This window comes from Pimephales promelas, chromosome 12, assembly GCF_988280905.1.
Source record: "Pimephales promelas chromosome 12, fPimPro1.hap1.1, whole genome shotgun sequence".
In the NCBI taxonomy this organism is placed as follows: domain Eukaryota; kingdom Metazoa; phylum Chordata; class Actinopteri; order Cypriniformes; family Leuciscidae; genus Pimephales; species Pimephales promelas.
This window is the reverse complement of record NC_142780.1, coordinates 1,128,911-1,149,189: the sequence shown is the minus strand read 5'-3', so window position 1 is coordinate 1,149,189 and position 20,279 is coordinate 1,128,911. Positions and strand designations below refer to the sequence as shown.

Here is a 20,279-nt window from a genome sequence, read left to right as displayed (position 1 = left end):
GGGATCCATCAATGATGAGGAAAAAGTTAAAGAATACAAGCGGACGCGAATTTTAACAAAAGAAAATATGTGCACGGATAACCATTTTAAATCAGTGTTGGGGAAAGTTACTTTGATGCAAGTTAAGTCATGCATTGCAATACTGGGTTACTCTGTAAAAAGTCAATAAATGCCTAAAAAAATAAACCTCAAAACTGCTTTGACTAAATCTCACAAATGTTGATATTCAGATAAAATAACAAAATTAGGAGCAAATCAAATTTGGTCAAACAATTATAAAACAATACATGAATGAATTTGAACTTTTTTGCATACATTTTATTCTGTTCTCATTCTAATTCCTAATGACTTAATATAGTTCTTCATCCAATCTGCCACCTCAATTACAATTGAGGGAAATGTAGTCATTTTCAAAGAAAGTCTAAATGCACAGTTCTGACACAAATAGCTAAATCAGTATTAAGTCTCCATAAAAGCATGATTATAAAAACAGGATTCTATATTTTTCACTCAGAGTGTCACAGTGTCTGGTGTATGTTCCCTGGTGTCCACTAGAGGTCCTCTTTCCCCACGGTGTCATTCACTCTTGGAACTGCATTCCCCACAATCCCTGTCTGCGCTCATCACTGTTCATTGCATTCAGCTGTTCCCGTTCCCCATCACGAATGTCATGTTCTGTGTGTATAAATACCCTGCCTGTTTAGTGTTTGTTACGGAGTCCTTGTTATTCGTCACACCACTTCTGAGTCCTGTGTTCTTGCTAGTTTTGTTCTGTTTTTCATGTACGGATTGCTTATTTGGTTTTTGACCCTTGCCTGGACTGTTGTGAGTATGTATTACCCTTGAATAAAGATACTGCTTTTGGATCGTCTGCTTCCTGTGTGTGGAATCGTGACAGTGTTGCTGATGTGGAATATCTGCTCTTGTTCTGTTTCAGAGGTAATGTTGCTGTGGTCATTATACACTCCATGTCTTGTGCATCCTGACCTCCTGCTGTGAACAGGTGCTGCTCTCGTCAGGTTCCTCTCCATTACCGCCCAACTGACCATCTTCAGGCTCTCTCACTGTATGTATGTGTGTGCGCGCGCACGCGTGTGTGTGTGTTTGAGAGCACATTAGTAAGTGCTTAAGTGCTGCTGTATCAGAGCAGGTTTAAATGAGGGAATCTGATAAATGATGTTCATTTGATAACATTTCTAGTGTGTTTGTATGCATTGACATGCATGTGCTCTATATGAGTTCAGTGATTCAGGTCAAATGACTGTGAAATAATGATTAAAACACAACCAACACCATCAGATCACCTTATCTATTTGTTCATCTGGCTGTTATAACTCACACACAGCAGCCAAACAACAACTAAAGTTAATCATTTAAGGGTCAAGAGCCCAACTAAAACACACTCTGATCTCCATAATATAGTGACTTTTTAAAAAAAAAAAGTTTTTTTTTTTTTAATTATGGTTATCTCCTTGTGTGATTCTGCTTGTTATCATCAGGTGTCTTCAATGATGACAATAAATAAATAAATAAAAATTACGACACCCGTAACGACATGTTTCATCCTCTGTTGGGAAAAAGTGGCTAATTTTTATGAAGCTTGTCTATAAGCAAGGACAAAAATAAGGCAATAGAATTTTAACTAATATTAAAAAAAATGTATAATTAAAAAAAAACGATTCTGTAATGCTAAAAAAAGAGAATCGCGATAGATACTGTAGGCGAATACTTTTTTCTCTCAGCCATATTAGCCATAAGTGGCTCCCCAGTAAACAAATTTAGGTTGTGGGAACGTTATAGGTTTTTGGTTCCCAGAACATTCCTAGAACTTTCCCTTAAGGTTGAGGGAACTTTCCCAGAACATTCTCCTTACGTTATAAAAATGGAACCTAAAAATAACCTACATGGAACGTTCCTATAACGTTCTTGTTTGGTTCCCAAAAAATAACCTCATGGGACCATTCTGGACGTTAGGGGAACGTTCTGTGTTTGCTGGGTCCAACACCGGGAAACTAGCCACAGCTCTGCCGAGAGCCTGTCGTTTTATACCCTTTTCCTCCAGCATGATCCGGGTGCTAGTTCAGAGCCAGAGCTATTGCCAGATCAGAGTTGGTTCGACTGACGAGCTTTTTAAGAACCTGTTTGCCTTTCCACAGGCCACAGAGCCAGATCTTACCTCACTATATACATCTCATGTTGCATACACCAGGATTGTTCCAGATGCTTTGGCTTCTTGCAGACCGATCGGCGCATGACATCAAAGCACTGCGAGAGCGATCAAAAGCACAAGGAGTCGTACTCTCCAAACACTCCCGTAGCGTCAACCATCAACAAGCCTTCCATCAACAATAGCGGTCGTTGCGTTACTATTGATGCTCATGGCGAACCTACATCGGCATCCTAACACGGCGAATCCTGAGGCTACGTCCACATTAATCCGGATACATTTGAAAACGGGGTTTTCGTTTAAAAACGCTCTCCGTCCACACTAGCGTTTTCAGGCGTTTTCCGACGTTTCAGTGTGGATGAGAAACTTCTAAATTCACTTTACTGCGCATGCGTGAAACTTCACAAAAGCTCACCGAGATGATACAGACGGGAAAATAAATAATAATGTTATCGCACAATAACAGGATAATTTTATTTAGCAAAATATGCGTCCAGGTCGCCATATGTTTGGTCTAAAACACAACTGCTCTCCTGTTTTGCCGCAGGACAGCAAGAGTACATTATCTGTCATCTTTGCAGTACTTTGCTATGAAGAATAGCACATATTAAGTAACATAGAAAGTAACATATTTTAGCAATAGTGTAAAAATGAATAACACATAACAGGCACAATACCGATAAACATGAATATCTATTGGTACTACATGGATCACATGACTAAACTTACATCATCGTTTTGAAATACCTCCGGCTTCACTGTCCACACTACAACGCGAAAACGGCGTTTTCAAATTTATCCACTTTGGAGAGCGTTTTCCAAAAACTTAAAACGGCGTTTCAGTGTGAACGGAAGGCCAAAACGGAGAGAAAAATATACGTTTTCAAATGAAAACGTATTAGTGTGAACATGGCCTTCGTTGCATAGTTGGAGATTACAATCAAGCTGCTATTACCTCCAATAGCTGCTATTTGAAAAATGGCGGTCAAAGTTTGTGTCTTGTTGGTGACAGTAAACCCACCCTGACGCAAGCGGTTCTTACTTCTAGATAAGCAATGTATTGGTGCTATTTAAAGGGTTAGTTCACCCCAAAATGAAAATGATGCCATTAATGACTCATGTCGTCCCAAGCCCGTCAGACCTCCGTTCATCTCCAGAACACAGTTTAAGATATTTTAAATTTAGTCCGAGAGCTTTATGTCCCTCCATTGGAAATGTGTGTACGGTATACTGTCCTTGTCCAGAAAGGGAATAAAGACATCATCAAAGTAGACCATGTGACACCGGTGGGTTAGTTACAATGTTTTGAAGCATCGAAAATACATTTTGGTCAAAATAACAAAAACTACACTTTATTCAGCATTGTATTGTGTTCCGGTTCTGTTGTGGATCCGCGTTCAGTCTGCAGACCGCACCACATCAAAAGCGTCACTGAATGCGGATCCGGGCTTGGGGCGACATGAGGGTGAGTCATTAATGACAATTTTTATTTTGGGGTGAACTAACCCTTTAAAGGACAACTCCGGCGCAAAATGAACCTTTGGTCTAATTAGACATTGTTACCTAGTCAACCGTTATCTGAGATTTGTTTTCATGATTGCCGAATGTAAATAGTTTTATCTATAAAAACAGTTTAACGCTAGTATGATGCTAGTATATAGGGCATAGAGTAACGACAAATAAAAATTGCTTGTTATTACCACTAACAAGGCTCAAAATAGCCCCACAGTAACACGACAGCATAATAAGGGTCCCTACATTCAAACCGAAGCATTGAGAACTTTGTCAGTGTCCAAACAGTTTAATAAGCAGATATTTTATACACACAGTCAACTTCGCGAATACAGGAAGAAGCCATCTTTGAAAAATAGTCTCGACCAGTCGATCTACGAGCGCCGATCCAAGTGCGCTGAACTGTGCAGAATATAGGGTCCGTTGTTTCCAGAAGAAACACAAACCGTTTACTTCTCTTCAATATGTACATGTAGCCTACTGTTCACGCTCACCTTATCACCTTATTCACATCTAACCAGCGCACTTGGATCGGCGTTCGTAGATCGACTGGTCGAGACTATTTTTCAAAGATGGCTTCTGCCTGTATTCGCGAAGTTGACTGTGTGTATAAAACATCTGCTTATTAAACTGTTTGGACACTGACAAAGTTCTCAATGCTTCGGTTTGAATGTAGGGACCCTTGTTATGCTGTCGTGTTACTGTGGGGCTATTTTCAGCCTTGTTAGTGGTAATAACAAGCGATTTTTATTTGTCATTACTCTATGCCCCATATACTAGCATTATACTAGCGTTATAGGCTAAACTGTTTTTAGAGATAAAACTATTTACATTCGGCAATCATCAAAATAAATCTCAGATAACGGTTGACTAGGTAACAATGTGTAATTAGACTTAAGGTTCATTTAGCGCTGGAGTTGTCCTTTAAGGGCCACTTTTCCTGGTTCAGAGCTGGTGCTTTGGGTGTCGGAAGACAAAGAGCTGCCTCTGGCTCTGAACTCAAGCTGCCTCGGTGGAGAAGGGGTAATAGTGGCGCTCAGGGTAAAATCAGTGGCGCTGCGCAGCTCTCTGAACACGGCAGGACCGCTTCAGCCCTCGTCCATGAGCTGCAGGAGTCTGGCTGAGAACTGTAGACCGTCATGATGTGAAGGTCGGAGCAGCTGAAGTCCTGCAGGTCTCGGATGGGGAGCGACCTTGGCCGTCCCTCCTGTCGCTGCGCGGCCACGGCTTCGTTCAAGGGACGTGTTTTCCCAGCAGTGAATCAATCAAAACTAACTTAGCTGGAGAATAATTTTATTCTAGATCTGCCGTAAAACCAAACCAATCTTTTACTTTAATTTTCTATTATCACCGTAAAGCTGTTTTAAAACAGTCTATATTGTTAAAAGCGCTGTATAAATGAAGGAGACTCGACTGACTATTGTGTTGAAAGCACTAGAGAAATCAAAGCATTTTTCACTGCGTGATTCTATGAGTCTTCAGTAATCAGAGGAAACAGGAGCTTTCCCATCGCTTCGAGAGACGCAGTACGAGTGAACCGTATCGAGAGCGAACAGAAGAGATCACTTTACAACATCACTATTTATTCAGTAGCTTTCTCAATCATTTCTGTTAATAACTTTTGACTATTTCAGTTATTAAATTAAAAGTTTCCAAAGTGCAATAAAGTTATCAGTGCAGGAACAATAAATTAAACCAACGATTGAACTGTTATAAAGTTTACAGTAGTATTTTTTACAGTATGGTTATAATTGATGTGATTCTTTCAGGTTTATGTCACATTGCTTTCTTCCACATTTGTAGATCACTTTGAAAAAATAATCTGCTAAATGACTAAATGTAATTATAAACATGATTGGATGATGACAAACTTATTTCATATCATACAGATGTGATCAAATAAAGTCCTCTTTATGATTTATTATCAGGAACTCATGCGTTCTGCAGAAAGATAAATGAAATGCAAAACTGGACAAATGAAGGAAAGGATGAACAAATAAAAATGATGAAGAGTGAAAGACAGAGGTAATAAGAAAAAACTGATGAATAAACTAAAAGAAAACCAAAAGACTAACAAACAAAAAGAATGAAGAAAAAACAACAGACAGACAAAAAGCTAGTTAAGAATAAATTAATAAACTAAATAGAAGACAGACAAACTAAATTGAATTTAAAAAAAGCTAAAAACAATCTGAAAAAGAATGCTCTGTTTGCGCAAAAACATAATTTACCACTTTATTTACGAAATATTAATCTCTAACGCCCGTTCAGGCAACACTTTCTGCTCTCACACCCATGCGTGGTGCTCTCGTGAACGCGCGTCTCTCTCTCTCCCTGTCCCTGTCCCTCCCTCCCTCTCCCTCTCTCTCTCTCTCTCTCTCTCTCTCTCCCTCTCTCTCTCTCTCTCTCAAATTCAAATTCAAATGAGCTTTCTTGGCATGACTTATACAGTATTGCCAAAGCATTGGCCATTACATAGGCAATGAACAAATAATCAGTAAATGAATCAGTAAACAAATGCATGAAATACATATATCAGAAAACAAACAAACAAAATAAATAAACAAACACAAAAAAACAAGTTTTTAACCAACATTCTGACTTTAGTTTTGTCCACTGGCTGACTCTCGTAGTTTGTGGCAGGCTGTTACATAGTTTGCTGCTGTTGTGATTGAGCTGGAGTTTTCTCCCAAAATATGAATAATTTTTTCTGAATTTGGCAATGCCATAAAATTTGGATCTAGTTGTTGGAATCTAGAGAAATAGTCTGATCTGCTGTGATAATGATGACAGTGTATGAGGAAGTGTTCTTCTGTCTGCACCTCTCTCTGAGAGCACAGTGAACACAGTCTCAGCTCTCGCGGCTGCCATCTCTGCCGGTGCCGTCCTCTCTCTACGGCCAGACTGTGGTCACTCAGCCTGTATCTGGTTAGGGTCTTTCTCACTTTATGCTCTCTCTCTCTCTCTCTCTCTCTCTCTCTCTTTATCGCAGATTTAGTTGACACAGAACATAGTACATGGCGTTGTGCACAAGAAATAACCAAACAAATGGGTAGGAAGTCAGAAAGAATAGTGCAGAATGTTTTAAGCAAGTTAAAATCGTCATTTCCTACATCATTTAATAAGTTTCTTGAAAACTTTTTTGTTGATGGATTAAACCAAAGTTCTTTTCCTGAATTATTTGTAACACCATATAATTGGCAGGATAATGGACAAATGAGACAACTTCTTTCCTTGAAAGAACTTCTGCATCTTCTGCACTTCATGCATTTCTTTTTCAAACAGCAGTAAGCAGCTTTTGTATACAGCTTGTGTGAAGTCAAGATTTTGTGAACAACTTAAGAATAAGACAGATACAAAATGGAGGAGTTATTTATCTGCCCCTGATGCGCAATTACCTTCATGGCGTTTGTTTTATAAAAGTCCATTGCCAAAACGATCAGGAGATTTACAGTGGCGTATCCTGCACTGTGCATTAGCAACAAAAACTTTTTTGTTCAAGTGCAACTTTAGTTCATCTTCTGTTTGTAAATTTTGCAATGTAACGGATACTGTGTTTCACATTTTTTTCGATTGTTACAAAATTTTACCTCTTTTGAATATTTTAGAAAATATATTTGAAGGTTTTGGTTGGAATTTTTCAAAAACAGTATTTATTTTTGGGTCTAAATATATTAAGTCTCAAAGTGAGTCCTGCACCTTTTCCAATTTTTTGATTGGTCAAGCAAAGTTAACTATTTGGAAAGCATATGAACTTGAAAATGAGGATAAAAGGATCAATATGGTAGAATTGTTCAAAGCTTTGGTAGAATCCAGAGTTAAAATAGAGTATGAATTTTATAAAATGAATAATGATATGCACATTTTTAAGAGAAAGTGGTGTATAAATGCTAATTTTATTTTTGTGAATGATGATGATAAATTAGTGTTTCAGTGGTATTGCTGAAATTTGAAGGAATTAATATAGTTATTTATTACTCATTGTTATTAACTATGAAAATGTGATTATTGTATAACATGAATAGAGAATAAAAAAGAGTTAAACATTCACAGTTCTCTCTCTCTCTCTCTCTCTCTCTCTCTCTCTCTCTCTCTCTCTCTCTCTCTCTCTCTCTCTCTCTCTCTCTCTCTCTCTCTCTCTCTCTCTCTCTCTCTCTCTCTCTGCGCATGTGCGAGTGTGGTAGGGCGAGTGAGCGTAGTGTGTAGAGCGAGCGTGGACTTTGACAAATTTGAAAGTATTTTCCTATTTTTCTTCTTCCCACTATGGTCTTTACTTTTTCTTTGGTTTGAGGTTGCAGAGTTTTAAAGCCGCTCGCGGCTTTTGTCGCGTGTCGGTATGGCCTCTGAGGTTAGGCAGGGAGTCTCACACCTGTCGATGCGTAATGGTTGCAGGTGTGTGCCTGATATTGGCGTGAGTGTGGAGGATGTTCTCGTGGTGGTGGGAGGAATTATAGGTTTTGAAAATATTCTCTCAGCATCGCGTATGAACAAAGCCGTTCTTGTGTTTTTAAAAACTGAACAGTTAGTTAATCAAGTGAGTGAGAATGGATTATGGATTAAGGAAATCTTTGTGCCCGTTACTCCTTTAACGGCTCCGGCAACTAAAGTCACTGTTTCCAACGTACCGCCGTTTGTCTCAAATGACGCGATTGTTAAAGAGTTATCCCGATATGGTAAAGTCGCAAGTCCTGTAAGGAACATTCCATTGGGATGTAAAAATGCTGACCTCAAACACGTTTTGTCTTTTAGGAGACAGGTGTTAATGTTTCTGACCTCAACAGAGCGCACATTAGAGATCTCGTTTCGTGTGAGTCATGGAGATGGATCATATATGCTGTATGCAAGTACAGATAACCTAAAGTGCTTTGAATGTGGAAATATAGGCCACAAACGTTTCACCTGTCCCAAAAAAAGCGGATGTTGAGCAGCAGCTGCCTGTTGATCTTACTGAAAACGGATTAGTGCATCACAATGATACCAGTGATGTTGAGGATAATACGGAAAAAACACAGGATGAACGAGTATCTGAGAAACCAAACAAAAGGCCGTTGGAGGAGGTACACGGGCACAAAGAGGTGAGTAAAAGCGATGATGGTATGGATGTGGAGAGAAGGCTGAATGTAGTTCTACACTTGTCATAAATGATGATGTTGAAGAAGTAAAAGAAAATGAGTTTGTAACACAGACTGCGATAGAAAGGGCTGAGAAATGCTCGGTGGGTGAGCTAGATGGGCTATCTCAGTGCACAGATGACAGTATGAAAGATGATGGACACTGGTCTGAAGGGTCTAGATACAGAAGATCTGTACACTGTGGCACAAATCAATTATTTTCTGGATGAGACAAAAGGTAAAAGTATAGAAGAGTGATTTTTTTTTTTCCCAGATCTGGAAAAGTTTATCTCATCTGTAACATGGGCAAGGAAAAATTGCAGTACTGATGAGTTGTCACAACAGAAACGTTTTAGGTTAAAGAAACATATAACTGAAATTAGGAAAATGTTTAAGACAGGGAAAGGGAAAAGGGGAAAATATACCTAATCGCTATGGCTAATACACATCTCTGTCTGATTGGTTTTTTTCTAATCTTCTTCTTTCTCATGGAAACCCGTGGGATCCTTAAATGTCAACGGAATGAGGGATAAGAGTAAAGCTGATACAGTGATTAATTTTATCAAGCTAAAGAAATTAGATGTCATTTTCTTACAAGAGACTCATAGTGATGCAAACAATGAGGTTGACTGGCGATTGTGGTGGAAGAATGAGTGTGTGCTCACACATGGTACTAATCTGAGTGCAGGAACTGCCATTCTTTTCTCACCTTCTATAAAAGCCAAAATTTTGGAAAAAAAAGTGAAATTGAACCAGGAAGAGTTTTAGCAGTTAAGGTTGATTTAAATGGTCTTGTTTTTATGTTTATAAGTGTATATGCACCTAACATAGGAGCTGAGAGAATAATTCTTTTTGATAAATTAAAAGGTTTTTTAGGAAAGCAGAAGGGTAATTTTTTTACTATTTTAGCTGGGGATTGGAATTGTACAATTAATGCTTTGCTTGATAGAAATGGAGAGGAACCTCATTTTCAGTCATCTACATTACTTGCTAATGTCATTAAAACATCTAATCTCACTGATATATGGAGAGAAAATAATCCTTCTGTTAAGCAATATACATGGGTAAAGGTTAGTGACGGGAGGATTTCAGCAGCACGACTAGATAGACTGTACATATCAAATAGTATGAAAAGTAGAATTTTCCACATCCTTCACTGATCACAAATTAATCACTATTGATTGTAACTTGAACTCTAAGAAAAATAGAAGTGTTTACTGGCACTTTAATGTCAAGTTGCTACAAGATAAGAGCTTTTGTGATTCTTTTAAGCACTTTTGGGAGACATGGAGAAAAGAAAAAACAAGATTTGAAAATGTTATTCTTTGGTGGGAAATTGGTAAAGCTCACATAAGGGATTTTTGTCAGCAGTATACATCTTGCTCTAATTTTAGTTTGAAACAATCTCTGGAACAGCTTGAAAGCGAAATCCTTGCCATTGAGAAAAACATGATGGGCGATCTTTCTCCCAATGTGCATGAGTGGTCTGAGAAGAAAATAAAACTAAGCCCCATTTTAAATGACAATGTTAAAGGAGCTCTTGTGAGAAATAGATTCTTATCTATAAAGGATATGGACAGTCCCACCTCTTTTTTTTTCAATCTACAACGCAAGAGTGTACAAGTTAACCAAATCCATAACCTGAAGGATGACAATGGACAATGTACATCTGACCCTTTGGAAATGCGCAGACTAGCAGTGAATTTTTATTCACATTTATACTCACCTGAGGATATAGACATCCCGATACAAAATGGATTTTTACAAGATCTTCCTCGGCTAAATAAACAAGCATTGGAGTCTGGATTAACTTTTGAGGAATTAAGTGATGCTGTAACAGGTCTTTCGTTGGGTCGTACCCCTGGTATAGATGGACTTCCTGGTGAATTTTATAAACATTTCTGGACAATAGTTGGATCTGATTTATTTGAGGTGCTTAAGGAATGTGATCGTACTGGCTTTCTACCCAAGAGCTGCCAACGGGCTGTTTTAACATTGCTTCCAAAAAAAGGTGATCTTACCATACTTAAGAACTGGAGACCTTTGGCAATTCTTTGCACTGATTATAAAATTTTGTCAAAGTGCCTTGCCAATAGATTGAACAAAATGTTGTTTAAAATAATATACAAAGATCAATCATACTGTATAAAAGATAGATGTATTGCTGACAATTTACACTTGGTACGTGATGTTATTGATTATGCAATGTGTTATAATATTGATGTAGGAATATTGTCGCTCGATCAGGAAAACGCTTTTGATCGTGTCGATCATCAATATCTTTTTAAAGTATTAGAAGCTTTTGGGTTTGGAGAGAAATTTAGGAAAATGATAAAGTTGTTGTACAATAATGCAGTATGTATGGTAAAGATAGCAGGAGGTTTGAGTGTCCCTGTTAAGGTGCAGAGGGGTATCAGACAGGGATGCCCACTTTCTGGTCAGCTTTATAGTTTGGCTATAGAACCTCTTCTATGTAAATTAAGAGAGAGTCTAATGGGTTTGAAGGTGAAAGGTGATCTTGTTGATGAGTATGTAAAGGTTTCAGCTTACGCTGATGATATCACTGTTGTTTTAAGGGATGTTAAAGATGTTCAGGTTTTAAAAGAGATTTTATTAAGTTATGGTAAAGCTTCATCTGCAAAAGTTAACTGGGAAAAAAGTGATGCTTTGTGGTGTGGTTTAGACCACAACCCAAGTAATCAAAAATGGGGAAAATCTGGGTTAAAATATTTGGGGGTGTTTTTGGGAAAGGAGGATTACAAGAGACAGAATTGGGAGGGCCTGGTGGAGAAGGTGTGTGCTCGGTTGTCTTGCTGGCGTTGGTTGCTACCACAGTTATCCTATAGGGGAAGAGCCCTGGTCTGCAACAACCTTGTAGCCTCAACGTTATGGCACAAAATGAACATTCTGGATCCTCCTGAAGATCTGGTTGGGAAAATTCAAAAATGCTTCACAGACTTTTTTTGGTCCGGTAACCACTGGATAAAAGCATCAGTTTTGTTTCTGCCCAGACAAGAAGGTGGAGTGGATGTTAGCTGGTCTGGAGTAGCTGGTGCCCTCCTTAGAAGAGCAGGAGGGATGGGGCTGGATAAACACTTGTTTCTCCTGGATATTCAAAATGTTGATTTGACTGGACTAACTTCCTTTTACCACTCAGTGTTCAAAGCCTGGAGGACTTTTAACATCTCAAGAGATGCAACGGATGAGGGAGGTCACTGGTCAAGGGAGGAACCTCTGATGCACAATTCTATAGTGGACTCAGTGATTTTAAAATCGCCATCGACGAGGAATCTTCTAAAAGCTGCAGGAGTTGTAAAGATTGGACATTTGATAACTTCAGATGGATGGATGTCTCCTGAAATGTTAGCTTCCAAGATTGGAGTAAGATCAACTCGTTGGACACAAAGACTGTTAAATGAAATTCTTGAGAGCCTACCGACGGAATTTAAATGCAGTGTGGAAGCAACTAATGAAGACATGGTGATAACTTTTCCTGAACTTAGAATAATTCCGGCTGCGGCTATTTTTGAAGAAAAGGAGGGGTCTTTGTTGACCTTCAAGATACCTGTATTGGACTGTTTTAGTAAAACTGAGAAGAAAGCACTGCATGTTACCTGTGTAAAAGTTTCACACTCTCCCTCTTTGGGAGGAGTTAAAGACTCAAAATTGCAAGAGTTTTTTGGATCAGGCTCTTCCCCGAAGGGATGCTGGAGGGCCTTGTACAAGCCTCCCATCGAAAAAAGGTCTGGAGACCTGCAGTGGAGAGTTGTGCATGGGTTAATAGCTACAAACAGATACAGAGCACACCTCGATCCCCAGGTTGAGGAGGGGTGTCCTTTTTGTGGGATTACTGAAACTGTCTTTCATTTATTTTTCCAATGTGGAAGGCTTGTGCCTTTGTTTTCTAAATTGGAAGAATGGTGTATAGTTTTGGGAGAAGTGTTTTCACCTATGTTATTTATCTATGGACCAAAATATAGTAGAAACAGAAAACAGATCCATGTTTTGCTAAATTTTTTGTTTGGGCAAGCAAAAATGGGAATTTGGATTTCACGAAAAAGCAAAATAAATAATGCAGGGTCAACTGATGTAATGTCAATTTTAAAAGGATTAATTAAAACTAGATTAAAAGTGGAATATGCATACTATGACTTGGTTAAAGATCTGGAGACTTTCAATCATATTTGTAAACCAGTGCATATGTGAATCTGATTTTGATGGTGCTTTGCAAATCTATATTTAACTATGCTGTTTGTTTTTTTGTGATATTTATTATTATATGTTTGTATTTTAAATAATTCTTTTTAAAAAAAAACCTATGTAAGCTTTAATTAACCCTGGATTATTTGTAATAAAGTGGGTTAAAAGTCAAAAAGTCTCTCTCTCTCTCTCTCTCTCTCTCTCTCTCTCTCTCTCTCTCTCTCTCTTTCTCTCTCTCTCTCTCTCTCTCTCTCTCTCTCTCTCTCTCTCTCTCTCTCTCTCTCTCTCTCTCTCTCTCTCTCTCTCTCTCTCCACATATGGAAAGTGAGAGTATGTTCTCCTGTCGCTATTTTAAGCAGGGGAAATACGATACGGAAAAAAACAACAGAACATCAAAGTGTTTATCAACGTTTAAGAGGGAATTTACGTGTAGTTTTCGGATCCTGTGTCTTGTAAAAGTTTGATCAAGGTGAGTGTTCGTGTGTGACTTTCTCATATTAATGAATCTCTGGAGAACATTTTACGTGATTGATTATGAACCGTTTCTTTCACTTCAATGTTTCTTTTGTGTTTTAGAAGTTTAGTTTATGTTGGCCAATTCACACAAACGCCAACAAACACGTTTATGTGTCGGATCAGAGTCTGTCGAAGTGTGTCGGGGTTTGTTTTCTTTTTCACCCGAACATGTTGTAACAACTGTAATATTCTTTATAAGAGGAAATCTTTATTTCTTGAAAACTGGTTCAATAATGGAGTGATGCTCGTAAACCAATTATTTGATAGTGACGGTAATTTATTTAATTATTCTGATTTTGTTTCAAGATACCAATTCCCAGTATAGGGTGGCCATTTCCATAACACTGAAAAGGAGGACGGGGGGTGGGGTCGGGTGGTGGGGGAAGGTGGAGGAGAGATGTTTTATCAGCCTTCAAAAATCTGTATGGTTTTAAACCCAATACATATTCATATTTCATATAATATTCATATTCCCATTCGTAAAATCAACGTTCGGGGGTTTGCGTCGTGCGCGTGCTTGCATCTATAATTCTATTATATATATATATATATATATATATATATATATATATATATATATATATATATATATATATATATATATATATATATATATATATTATTAACTGTTGGCAAACTAAGATTGTTTGTAGAATTTGTCAAATTCTTATTTTTACCTGGGTGCGCTTTCCCATACTGTTTCCTTGTGTAAGCAGTTGGAACATTTATTAAACATATACTTTCCAGAGCATTACATATAGTATTATAAATTCAGACGTTTGTGATATATAAAAAAATAAAACATAAGATTATCTTTTTTTAAATTAGATTGAACACGGAGCAGTTGTTTTTTTCCTGTGAGTGAGACTGGAAAACCCGTAGTGGATTAGAGCGGAGTGATAACAGAACGCTTAGAGTGCAGAGAGGAACGGGCTTTTGCTCCAGTCCTGGCTTTGCGTCCGTGCCGTTAGGAGCTAAGCTCTAGATTTTCAGAAATTCTTTCTAACAAATAAGGTTAAAGAAATATCCTATAAAATTATTCAAAGGTTTTATCCAGTTAAATACTTTTTAAAGAAATTTAGAAATGATATTGATACTTCCTGCTCTTTTTGTGAAACCTCCTCTGAAACTGTTGATCATTTGTTTTGGGAATGTTTTTTCACTCGGTCTTTCTGGGACAATTTTAATGCTCTCATTGTCTAAAAGGTTTTTTGTAATTTTTCTTTATCATATAAACACATTCTTTTTGGATTCTATGTCAAAGACAAAAATTTAATTAATGCATGTTTTTGTATAAACCTTCTTTATATTGGAAATTTTCATATCCATAAAGCTAAATATATGAACAGTAAACCCCACTTTAGCTTTAGAAGAATTGAAGATGTATTTAAATGCAATTTCAACATCTCTCAACAAGAAAGCAATGAAAACATCCAGAATTTGTACCATGTTTAATATTCTTCCTTAATGTTTTATTTTTTCTTGTATGCCCTCATCTCTCTTTCCTTCTCTCTTTTTTTCTTTAAGACTAATGTAAAATAATGTTATTTCTTTCATATCTACTCTCTTAATGTATTTGATATCATAATGTCTCCTTGTTTTGATAGTTTGTTTACTGCTTGTATGTCTTGTCTTGTTCTGTTTATTAATATTGCATTAATAAAAAAAAAATAAAATAAAAAAAATTCAATCTGCGTTTCTCGGTGTCCGTTATTTTTCATAAAATTCTAAATCCAACGGCCGACTTGTGTGTGTAAAGGCCCAATGAGCTTGGGTTAATGCAGTCACATGATCCTTTTTCTCACACACTATGTCCAGCTTAATTATATAACGGTGTTTAATTTAATCATTTAATTTAGTGTGTGACTGTTTCTTCATCAGAGTCAGTGGACGAGATCAAACTCATCAGATTCTCCTGCATCTTCATCATGGGTAATTCACAAGCATCCAGAGATGGAGATTTCTCTCCAGAATGCAGGTACTTTCAACAAAACATTGCAACACACACACAGAGATCAAAGAAGGTTTACAGAAAAATATGATTTTGTTGCCTATTTTTTGTTTTGAAACTAACATGAAATATTAAATAAAAAGAGAGGGATCTTTATGAGAGGATTAAAATTGTTCCTCTCATAAAGAATGAATCTAGCAGTGGTTCTTAAAGTGTCGTACGCAGGCTCTGGCTCGTGGTACGCAGAGGAATCACATAGGCAACAGTAGTTTTTTTCGTTCATCTTCGGGACACAAATAAAGATATTTTTGATTAAATTTGAGTGGTGGATCACTGCTACATAGGCTCCTAATGCCTGGTTCAGATTACACGATTTTTTTTGTCTGTGACTATCACTGTCAAATTACGCGATTTTGACTCCTAAAATCTTGTCGTGTCGTGGACAAGACACATGTCAGTCTACACGTTGCTTCCTGACCAGTCATCGGATGCCGTCTTTACCGGCGCGTATGATGTCATCGAGAAGGCGAAACTAGTAGCGAGAGACTTCCGGAAACAAACATAAACAAACAATGGATGAAGCGGTGAGTGTTGTATTGGCTGTCCTGTGTTCAGAAATAAGTTAAAAAAGAAAGAAAACCAGACAATGGACACAGTCCTGGATTGTTTGATCAATCTGATTGATTGATCTTCTAGTTTTAACGTTAGCACCATCATCTCTCTTTTTCGTTTCACCATTTTTGAAAGTTGTGTACAGAAAAGTTTCTTTGCTCCTATTGGTCAACCTCACACATGTGACGGAACTGTTGTGGACGACTGTTAAAAAGATTAAACATGCTAGTCTTTTTGCCGTGATGTCGTGAAGCATCGCAGACGCGACGTAGGTTGTCGCCCACTATGACACACTATACGAGATGATACGATCGAATCTTGCGTCCCGATGCCCGTTGTCGTTTACCAATCTCCACGACACCCTACGTCAAACGGATCGTGCCAAAATCGGGCTAAAATCGTGTAATCCGAACCAGGCATAAGGGATCGAAACTTGACGGCCCAGAAAGTCATTGAAGAAAATGTTTAAATATTCCATGTGCCTACAGTGGCTCAACTATAAGTTTATCAAGCGACGAGAATACTTTTTGTGCGGAAAACAAACAAAAATAACGACTTTATTCGACTACTCCATTGCAATTCTCAAATTTAATCAAAAATATCTTCATTTGTATTCCAAAGATGAGCGAAGGTCTTACGGGGTTGGTACAGCATGGGGGTGAGTAATTAATGACGTAATTTTCATTTTTGGGTGAACTAACCCTTTAATATTTTAAGTACAGTAGGCTACAGTTTTTATTTCACTTTTAGGTGCAATACATTTGAATTTAATCATCATTTAAGTTTTGTATTTACCTGTATGTAAGAAGAACAGTGTAGTGTTGATGTTCAAACTGTGTTTTTTACAATGTTTAAAGTGGCTGACAATAATAAATATTCTTATTAGAAGTTAAACGGCCTCATTTTTGAGCTGTGCATAACTGGAGCTGAATAGTTTGGCCTAGTACGCTACTGTATTTTTTTATATTGGTCGTTGGTGGTACTTAGAGAGCCAAATATATTCTGAGGTGGTAGTACTTAAAAAGTTTAAGAACCACTGGTCTAAAGGATTAAACTGAATTTGTTCTCTGTTCCAGTTCAGTCCAGCAGAAGAGCTCAAACCCAGAGTCCAGCTGTGTGTCTGTGAAGACTGACAGCTCTATGGGTCCGCCAATTAACTTTAAGAGTGGAGACAAATGGCCTGATCTCAGGTAGATCATTTCTATAAAAGATGTCCTTATAGTATGACACTTTTGAATTAGACGTATCATTTATCAAAGTCAGTCAGTCTAATACTAGCAATGACATCAATTGCACGTAAGCTTTTAAAAAAAAAAAAAAAAAAAAATTCTCAGTGGAATTTTTAAGCTGCTGGTTCAGGCTTTTCAAAGTGTCATTTTAGTCTCAAACGGTTAGTTGATGAAAACTCTGTCAGTAATTACTCTCCCTCATGTCGTTCCAAACCCGTAAGACCTTCGTTCATCTTCGGAACACAAATGAAGATATTTTTGATGAAATCCGAGAGCTCTCTGTCCCTCCACTGACTGCAACTGTCAAGGCCCAGGAAGGTAGTAAAGACACAGTTAAAATGGTCCATGTAACTACAGTGGTTCAACATTAATACGTCAGAACGTAGGCTCACTTTTGGCCGATGCTGGTCATGTGTGTGTGCATCTGGCCACTAATGAGCCAACGTCTGTCCCCGTTCAAGTAATTTAATAACTTGAACAAACAAACATTTGTATAATTTAATATTGACAGCATTGTTATTTATTTTTTTAAGTATCAAGTCAAGTCATCTTCATTTATATAGTGCTTTTAACAATGTGGATTGTTTCAAAGCAGCTTTACAGAGATAAACATAATTTAAGGTAACAGAGATTGGTTTGGCTTTATAGCGGTTCTTGAATAATGTTATTTTCCAGTTAAAGTTAGTTTTGATTGATTGGTTATTAAATGGGCTATATGCACGCATAAGTTCCGCATTTGACGTAAGGATGCTCGTCCATTTCCGGTTGTGTAGATTAAAGCGGAGGAAAACCGGAGAAAACGGGATTATGGCAGAGTCTTCAATATTTATTGTCCTCCCGTCTTTGAAACGAAACGTACATACGTTTAGATGTAATTTTATATATAGTTATGTTTATTTAATATAATTTTGAAAAGAAGCATAAACACAACGAGGGGTGTCTGTTTTATCTGTTTTTGTGACTAACGTTTCATTAGTATAACCATGGAGTATAAAATTCAATATAAATTCTCGGTATTGCATTGGACTCTATGATCGGCGGAAGTTATCGAGCATCCTTAATCCTTCACCGGAAATAACGCCGTGCATAGAGCCCATTAGGGTCCGCTAAGATGACAGCGTTCTCCCTAAACAGACTTTAAACTGAACCTGTGATAAACGCTGATGGCATTCACATGCGCTTTAATAACTGATTCTTTAGTTATGTGTGTTTGAGTATATGTGTGCAAGTTTGTAATTCCCTTCAAGCCATGCCTAAACAAACGACTTGTCTTGCCTATACATTTTGATACAGAATTTTATTTGATCACTTCTGGGTTGGTACGCAAACCGAATTCCCCCACAATGCTTTACCTGTTGAGTGGGTAGTGACACTAGTCGTCGCTTCCAGGCGAAGGTCCTAGTCAGATCTGGATACAGCCTGGATCCGGCAGGCTGCGGTAAACCTCGGGATAAACAGAGAGACTAATATTAGCGTAGATGTCATTCTTCTTGTGGTGTAACGAGTACATCAGGATTTATGGGAAGTGTTCCCGGTTCCGGCTGACCTAATCTATGCAGCCTAACATTGAATTATAGAAGTCTATAATGTGTTATGTGTATGCTAGGCCAAAGAGATGTGTCTTTAATCTAGCTTTGAACTGACAGAGTGCGTTTACTTCCCGGACAAGTGTCATGTTTATCTCTGGATATGGTCTTAATGTGTGTCATTGTTCTCTACAGGTTGTGGGATTGTGGTGTGACAGATGAAAGTTGTTTTGCGCTGGCGGCAGCTCTGAGATTAAACCCCGCACACCTGAGAGATCTGCATCTGTCTGAGAATTATCTAGGAGACTAAGGAGTGAAGCTGCTCTCTACTGTACTGAAGAATCCTCACTGTAAACTGGAGAAACTGGGGTAAGAGCATACGTGACTCTAGTGGCGGAGGCAAATATTCAGCAATATACTGAGAAAGACTGAGCGAGCAACAGGATCCTAGTCCCTCACCCAATGCTTTTAGTCTTTGTATAACTGTTAGCCCTGTTGAATGTAACAGTATTTATTGCTCATGCTGTTTTTATTATGTTGTATTACCTGTGCTCTGATTACTCGGTCCTGTTCAGCACTTTGGTCAACCATGGGTTGTTTTTAAATGTGCTTTATAAATGAATAAAAGAAAAAGAAAAGAAAAGTATGTTGTGTCTATCGTGTCGCAACGTGTAAATGCTCAACAGGCGGCGAGGTGGGCTTTAGGATTGACTCAATACACGGCAGACACCTGAAATGTGTGTTTGTAGTTTGCTCTAGTTAAACTAGGGTGACCAACAGTCCTGTTTTCCAAGGACATGTCCAGTTTTCACGTCCTGTCCTGGCTGATTTTTATAAAGAGATGAAAATGTCCTGGTTTTCAAAAAACTGCTGGGAAAGATCGGCTCTGCAGCAAAATATAGATGGGCAAAGAAAACAGGATAAAGAGGAAGAAAACTAAAGATATAAATACATTTTGTTAGTTCGTTTTTGTAAGTTTGCGAGAGCTATTTTTGTTCAATTTGGAGGCATTTCTTTTAGTTATTTATTATTTATATATCTATTTTTCTAAAACAGAAGAGACATTATTTCATTAATTATTTTTGAAACCTGTCTGAATCTGAATTTGTCTCTTGTAATATAACAACGTTTCTATCCATACAGAGGAGGCATAGCCTACTTTAAATGTATTGAAATTAATAAGGCATCTTTGAGTAAACTTAGAGTATCGTTTGAGTATCTGTTTGCCGGGCCGAGTGTCCTGGTTTTTGGTAATCAAAATACTATCCTATAGTCTCATCGCCGCAAAGAAGCTACTTCTCATGCATTGGAAAAATAAAGAAACACCCACCACAAAGGTATGGCTTTCAGTGATCTTTCTAACACTCTCTACTTAGAGAGAATCAAATATATTCTTATGGATAAACTGCAACACTTTGAAAAAGTGTGGTCACCTCCCATTCACTATCTCTCTCC

At 37.8% G+C, this 20,279-nt stretch overlaps 1 long non-coding RNA gene across 2 annotated transcripts; it reads left to right on the top strand.

Annotated features, from left to right (window-relative positions):
* Positions 1–313: 313 nt before the first annotated feature.
* On the top strand, positions 314–19,461 carry LOC148976903 (uncharacterized). 2 transcript variants are annotated; one of them, XR_016145896.1, is made up of 5 exons: positions 314–829; positions 938–1,066; positions 15,388–15,484; positions 17,146–17,259; positions 19,020–19,461. It is a non-coding gene; the product is annotated as an uncharacterized LOC148976903 (long non-coding RNA). The 2 variants fall into 2 exon arrangements; XR_016145897.1 differs by lacking the exons at positions 314–829; positions 938–1,066 and adding an exon at positions 7,821–13,459 and having other exon boundaries at positions 15,390–15,484.
* The last annotated feature ends 818 nt before the right edge of the window (positions 19,462–20,279 follow it).